An 8305-nucleotide genomic window follows, 5' to 3' on the forward strand; every position below is an offset into this window, starting at 1 on the left:
TTTCCTCTTTTGGTCTTGCTGCTTTCAGTATTCTATCCCTATCTGTGGAATTTATCATTGTGACTAGGTTGTGTCTTGGGGTGTTTTTCTTCAGGTATCTTTTAGCTGGTACTCTTTGGGCATGCAGTATTTGGATTTATGCAGTCTTTAGCTCTGGGAGTTTCTCTGCAATGACTTCCTTGACTGTTGATTCTTCCTGGGGATTTTCTTCCTTGGTCTATGAGAGTCCAATGATTCTTTTGTTGTTTTTGTTGAGCTAATCGAAGACTTCTATTTTCATCTTTTCTTTTAAAATTATTTTCATTGTCTGTTCATTTTCAATATGTTCTATTGTATGGAATTGTTATACATCTCATCTTCCAGCTCACTGGTTCTGTCTTCAGCTGCTGTTAGTCTGTAAGAGAGACTTTTTATTGACTTCTTCATTTCATCTACTGAGTTTTTCATACCTGTTTGAAGTTTTCTGATTTTTATCTTCATATCCTCTTGATTCTTATTTTTGTTCCATTCAACTCAATCTTTACCTTTGTTGAGTTCTATGAATTTCCCCCATATGTCTTCTCAAAATTTCTTATCTAAGAGGTGATTGGTGTTGTCCTGTGCTTTATTCCCATTGTCATGCTTATTGTGTGTTTTCTTTCTTTCTTTCTTTCTTTCTTTCCTTTCTTCTTTCTTTCTTCCTTTCTTCTTCTTTCTTTCTTTCTTTCTTTCTTTCTTTCTTTCTTTCTTTCTTTCTTTCTTTCTTTCTTTCTTTCTTTCTTTCTTTCTTTCATTATTCTTTCTTTCTTTCTTTCTTTCTTTCTTTCTTTCTTTCTTTCTTTCTTTCTTTCTTTCTTTTTCTTTTTTTTTTTTTTTTGGTTTTTGAACCCCACCCGGTGATGCTCAGGGATTACTCTGGGCTATGAGCTCAGAAATTGCTCCTGGCTTAGGGGATCATATGGGAAGTTGGGGGATTGAACTACGGTCTGTCCTAGGTCAGTGCTTGCAAGGCAAATGCCCTACCACCTGCACCACTGCTTTGGCCCCATGTTTTTTTTTCTCTACATGTTATGGTGGAGTTCATTGTCTAGAAATGCATGCCGCTATGAAGTAAAACAAAGCTGTCATCCTCCATGCTCTTCTGTCTCCAAACTGCTTCAGCATTTCCAGCTCTTCTTCGTTCACATAGCTCCAGGAGGGGCTTCTTCGGGGGGGAGATCTCAAAAGCCACAGAAATGCTCAGACTGTGGCCCTTTGCAAAGGTGTTCAGCAGAGATTAGGCAATACAATGTACTTTAAATACCGCTAATATATAATTTAAATTCCAAAAATATATAGATCTAAAACTTATTTTTTAATATTTTTATTGAGAACATTGTTAATTAGTAATCCTTCAAAGTTGGATTTCAGGTATATAATGAGAGTAAATTAGGGTCATTCCTGCCACCAGTTTTGATCTCCCTCCACCAAAGTTCTCAGCATACCTCCTATATCTCAACTCTTAAACACCTGACCTCCCACTGTAACGGGCCCATTCTAAGTTTAGATTTTTACTGTTTTGGGTCTTTTGTTTCTACTGTTGTTGAATTTTGCTTGGATATTAGATCTCTCCTTTTATATCCCCACTTATGTACCTGAGACCACTTTGCCCCTGGCCCAAATCTATTTCTTTCTCAATTTTGTAGAAAAATACAGAAATATGAGTAAAAAGAAAGTAATTTATGTCCCAAGTTTATATGAGAAAGGAAGGATTCCCTAACTAGAAGATACAAATAAGTTTATAGAAAAATAAAAAAGGGAGCTAGTAGGGTTTTTCTTTGATTCTGTTCTATTTGTTTTACATAGGTGCAGCAAATATTGTGTAAATTATAAAGAAAATAACCTTAGCCTAAAAACAGTGTGTTTATTTATGGCCCCAGAAAAAGTTATCCTCAATCACAGACAGGTTTCTGTAATTAGAGATCTTTGTGTTAGTACAGATACTATGTCAAAGCCAGGGTGTCACAGAGTCTTCTGATTTCATCTCAGTTAGATTTCAAGGCAAAGAAACCTGCCCTAAAAACAAGTTGTTGCTGCTTCCTAGCCATCAAAGTGTCATATGAACCCATGCTGAAGCAAGGGTGGCATTAGGCCTTCCTCAAGTGGAAGTTTGATTCCCGGTGCAAGGTTGCAGATAACTGTTCCAGTTCCTAGTATGGGATCCAAAGTTGAGAGTTGGATGGTCAATGATCAACTGGGGCTTAAGTCAAGTCACTATGAAAAGTTTTCAAGATGAAAGGCACCCCATACTATAAAATTTCTGAGTTCTTATACCTATTAAATATGTACTTCTTTTTTTTTTACATAAGATTTCCTCATTTTAATGTGCCTATGCAAAGAAAGAACAATGCCACATGATACTAATGGTGCATTTGGGGGTAAAGATAACATATTCAATAATCCCTATAATCTGGTTCTAACCTGAAGTTAGATCCTAAGAGAAACTTATCTACTAGAATTTTCTCCTATTCAGATCCAAAAAAAAAAGATGAAGAAAAGCTACCTCTACATAAGGAAATCTACACTAAGAATTATAGTTAGTAAGGAAATACATCTAAATAAATATACAAAGGAAACATACATATGCCCTTCACTCTTTTTTTTATTTTATTTTGTTTTGGTTTTTTGGGCCACACCCGGTGACACTCAGAGGTTACTCCTGGCTATGCGCTCAGAAATTGCTTTTGGCTTGGGGGACCATATTGGACTCCGGAGATCAAACTTTGGTCTATCCTAGGCTGATGCATGCAAGGCAGACACCTTACACCCTACATCACCGCTTTGCCCCTCTTTACTCTTTTGACATAGTCTGGTGGGGGGGGGGTAAAATCTAGATAGAGCACAGGATCAACTTGTGACATGGTATTTTGGAATCTGAAAAATGGTTTGCAGAATTAGGTAGTGTCTTCAAGCTAAGGGTCTCTCGCAATGGTCTTCAAACTATGGCCCGTGGCCACATACTGTATTTGTTCCCATTTTGTTTCTTCACTTCTAAATAAGATATATGCATTGTGCATAGAAATTTGTTCATAATTTTTGTTTTTACTATAATCTGATCCTTAAAGAGTCTGAAGGACAGTGAACTGGACCCCTGTTTAAAAAGTTTGAGGACCCCTGCTAGAGAGTCAAATCCAGTGGCAAGCAACAGCCCTCAGTGAAGTGAGGTGGAATAAAAGGACCAAATATAGTGAATAAGCATTAGTGGTGGCAGCAGTTTCTTCCCTAGCTAAGGCAAGGTGGCCTGAGAGACTGTCCTTTCACTTTGGAAGCCAGCTGGCAGCTGGCTGTGTCAGGGGCAAGGTTTCAGTTTCAAAGAAGATAAGTACTGATAACAAAGTCATTTAGATAGGAATAATAAATAACAAGTTATAAGGTAAGGGTGAGAAGATTGAAGAGGATTTTAAAATAGGCATGTGAGAAGAAAAAAAGGAAGGGTTTTTGTGTCATTATATTGAATAGAGTTGTTGCTACAATTAGATGTTTGATTTGTGTAATTGATCTCTAAGTAGTCAATTTAGAGTTGTTTTGTTAGCATGAATATTATGGGTTCTTTTTTGTCTGAGAATTTTTAATCCATTTTCCCATGTAGATGAGAGTTTTTCTGGGTAGTGAACTCTAGGTTGAAAGTTTCTTCCATTCAGTAGTTTTACTATGTCATTTCATTCTTGCCTGGATTGTTTCAAATGGAAGCTCTGGTTTGATTCTTAAGTTCTTTCATTTATAACTGAGAATTTTGGTCTTCCTTACTGCATTAAAAAGTTCATCTTTATCTCTTTTTTTTTTTTTTTTTTGCCATTTGGATTACTAAATGTTTTGCTGTTGTATTGATAGGGTCTACTTAATTTGGCAACCTTTATGCTCCATGGATTTGTAGATCAGCCTCCTTCCAGAGTGTGGGAAAGTTCTCTGCTATTAATTCCCATTACTCGTTCTTCCCCTTTTCTCTTTATTCCTCTTATGGCATTCCTATAAATCATATTATTTCTTTTGCCTTTGTTCATTAAGTACTTCACTTAGAATCCATGTGAGGAGATGTACATGGTGGTTAGGGCAATGAAATAAAGCTGTCTCAGTCCTGGAACTTCATCTGACTGCTTTGTGAATTTCTCCACCATCACCCTAAAATCTTCAGACCTGTCAGACCATAGGGCTATAGGAGTTGGTTCTAGCCAAGATAGGCCTCACCATCACCACAGCAACTCTAGAATTCTTTAATTTATATTTAAATAACAATGTACCTTACATTTTCTTTCAGTGTTTTGTCTCTCATTTCTTTATTGACTTCTTGGTTTCTGCTGAATTGTAATTTGTCTTTGAGTTCATCCATGCGATTCTCCACTTGTGTAATTCTGCTACTATGGCTTGCTAACATGTTTTTTAATTCTCTCATTTCCATTTGTATGGATTCTCTCACCTTCTGAAAGATTTCTTCTTTGAGTTGCTTGAATTGTTCATCTAAAGATTGTTTAATTTCACAGGCTAGTGACTCCTTGATTTCTGTTGCTAAGACATTAAGTGTTGATTTTAGGCCCTCATCCATAAGGCACATGTGTTTTGTATGGCTTAGAATTTTGCCAGGATTTCTCCCCCCTATCCCCAGCTGCAGGTGTCTTCCATAGTTTTTTTTTATTGTTATTTGCTTTTGGTGAGTTTGAATGCTGGCATTTCAGGGTGTTTAAAAAGTGATCTACTGAACTGTTTGTATAAGAGATAGAGGTATATCTGCTTTAGAGGTTAATTTTTTAAACAAGCAAGGTTATATAAGTTATGATATAAATATTACAAACTAGTTTCTCAGTTTGTTCTTTTGGGTTTTGGCAGTATATTTTTAAGGGAGGGTGGTTCTCACAGATCTTTGGTGTAGCCAGCTCTCTCAGCTAATGGCAAGACCCAGAGTAGGTTCTAAAAGCTTCTTTTTTAAGTGAAGAAGCTGTATGTTTCTCTAACTTCTTCCTCAAGTCACCCATAAAAATCTAAAATATTTTAACATTTGCTTTAATCAAAATACAGAAATGATTTATGTTAGTTAACACATGTTTTCTAAGCAAATAATCAAGATTAAAAATTTTCCTGGAACATCTCTGATTTTTAAATAGTGTGCCTCGGAGGAGTTCTTCAAAATATCTTTTTGCTTTCTAGACAATACAATTAAAATATGTACACAGAGGTTCATTTTAATCAGTACTTGGACAGTAAAGCTGCTGAGAAATTTCCAGAAAAAGGCCTGTCTAGCCCTTGCTAATTCCACCTATAAGATCAGGACAAAAGCTTATCAAACCACTAACTTATAATAAATCTCAAGCAATGGATTTGCATTTTCTCACCTCAAGAATGGCTCTACCTCAAGTAATGATCTCAGAGTTCAACCTGCATCATTTTATCTTTTATTCAGTTTGGATTTTAAGAATAACTGAGAAAAACATTTAGTCTAATTTTTACCATTGCTTTAAATGTACATTTCTCTATTGATAACCTACGTGTTAAAATCATATTTAAAATATGCTCAAGGAGGGATGTGAAGCACCTCTACGAAACTCTCTGTTAGCTTCTTCCTCTAGACAGTAGTCAACTTTAACTTATGAAAAACAATTTTCATTCACCCTACAAATGTTATTATTTTGTTTGGAGTCCTATCTTGCAATGCCTAGAGTTTACTAAAAAAATTAAGAGTTGAATTTTGTGTTAGAAATCAAAAAATCTATTTGATCAGAAATAGTTGAAATACTAAAAATGTTTTCCTTATCTTATCCTAAAATAAAATGATAAAACCTTTATCAAAAATCTTTATTTGTCATTACAATGAAAATCTACAACAGGAGATAAGTTCATGAGGGAAATTTTTGGTTATTCTGGTGCCCCCAATTTGTTATCCACTTTTTCTGAACCTATTCTTCTCTGTACATTTTTCTTAGAAAAACTAATTTTTGGACAGATTTGAGGACATGCATTTATATTCTCTCAGCTTGCTTACTTGTTGAGTTTTTCTGAACCCTAACTATGTCTCTCAGAATTGGCTCTCAAGCATCAGTAAATTAGTTTTTCATAACTACAAAAATGCTGAAGTACAAAGCCTTGAGTTGGTATGTGCTACTGATTGGCCTTCTGAGGCCACTGGGACAAAACAGCATGGTATCAAACACTTCAGCATTAAACTGCTATATCTATAGGGTCCTGTATCACTAGGGATGATGCCAAACACTGTTGTAGAGATGCCTTCCATTTAAAATATGGTCAGTGGAAGAGAGAAGAATATCTAAAAGGTTTATTACACAGAAATCATATTATTTCCTTAAATATTTTAAAAAGATTAAAACAGATTAGGTATCAAACAGAAAACTGAAGAAATCTGCAAATAGAGACATTAAATTGACTAAAAATTCAGTAAATTAGAAAGTAGGGAGATGCATTCAGTGGATTAAATTTAGATCCATGTTTGTTTTTGAGTTACCCAAATATTTTTATTTTAATAATTTTGTATAGTCACACTTTAAAACTTTCTTATTACAAATCACTATTGGTCTGTTTCAAGTATAAACAGATAAAGATGGAAAAACAGTTTTCAAATCTCTAATGCATAAAATAATTACTCAAGAAATGCACTTAGTATTACTGATGTCAATCTGAAAGAACCTGAAAAATTTTTCACTATTTCTTAAATCATTTATTCATAGTTTAAAAATATTACCAAGCAAATTATTGTCAATTAAATTTTCTGACAAAGGTAATTGCACCAACAGCTATATCTTGAGATAAATTTTCTGTGAAATAAAATATTTTTATTCTCCCACAAGCATTCCTACAATATTTTCAAAATTAAAACATTACATATTAAGCTCTACCATACTCTTATATCAAATGTCATCCCCTGGTTTATTTCTCACATTTCATTTAATTTTTTCTCAGAGATAATTTAAATTTTAATATCTGCAATAGAAATTACTTTGTAAATGTGAAATAATACTATAGAAATTAATGTTTTGCCTGTCTGAGATAGACTAGTAATGGGAAGAAGAATACTTAATAACATCTTACTAAAGAATTAAATGCGTTGGGTTAGAGAGACATTTTACAGGACAAGATGTTTGCCTTGCACACAGCTAACTTTGGTTTGATCCCATACTGTCTATTTTCCCCAGCACCACCAGGATTGATTTCTAAGCACAGATCCAGTACTAAGTCCTGATCACTGCCTAGTATGCCACTCTATCCCAATGTATATCAGAAGCCTTAATATTCAGAGTTTTAGGGTGAATGACTCCTAAACATTTGTCCCAGTGTATGTGTATGTATATATATATGTAAAATTACAAACAAAAATTATATTACAATGCATCTGATTTGATTTATCTTGAATTTTCAAAACCATTAAAATAGAACTAGAAAAAAGAATAGCATGAAAACTAAGTAAACTAAACTTTTTTTGAAAAACAAAGAAACAGTATTGGTAATCTTAGCTCAAGTGGAGAATTAGAATTATACACAGAATTAAGAATTGTGAGGGTGGAGGGATAGCACAGCAGTAGGATATTTTTCCTGCATGAGGCAGACATGGGACTAAACAGAGTTCAATCTCTAGTATCCCATATGGTCCCCTCTACTTGTTGAGCACAGAGCCAAGAGTAAAACTTGAGAGCTTCTGGGTGTGTTCCCAAAAACAACAGCAACAACAACAATAACAAAAAAGCAAAAAAAAAAGTTTGTGTTGGGCTGATGTGATTTGGGCCACATATGGCAGTCATCAGGGCATGCTCCTAAATTTTTGGTCAGGGAGCACTTCTGGTGGTGCTCAATGGACCATATGCAATGCTGGGGTCAAACTAAGGTTGGCTATATGCAAAGCAGACTGTCCTTTCTGAACTATCTCTCCAGCCTTTAGAAAAATGTATAAGCATGTTAATAAGCAAAAATAATAGACTTGGGGATGGAGTGGTGGTGCTGCAGTAAGGCCTTGCAAGAGCTAGCCTAGGACGGACAGTGTGGTTCAATCCCCCGGCATCCCATATGGTCCGCAAAGCCAGGAGAGCAATTTCTAAGCGCATAGCCAGGATTAACACCTGTGCATCACTGGGTGTGACTGAGAAATTAAAAACAAACAAACAAAAAACCAGTCTTTTGTTTTGTTTTTGTTTTTGGCATAGGGAAACACACTTGGTTGTGGTCAGGGCTTATTTCTGGCTCCACATTCAGAAATCACTTTGTGGTGTTTGGGAGACAATATAGGGTGTCAGGATTGAACCATGTTTGGCTGTAGTAAGGCAAGTGCCCTGCCCATAGTCCTATCTCTTCA

Source organism: Suncus etruscus, chromosome 4, assembly GCF_024139225.1.
Source record: "Suncus etruscus isolate mSunEtr1 chromosome 4, mSunEtr1.pri.cur, whole genome shotgun sequence".
NCBI lineage: Eukaryota > Metazoa > Chordata > Mammalia > Eulipotyphla > Soricidae > Suncus > Suncus etruscus.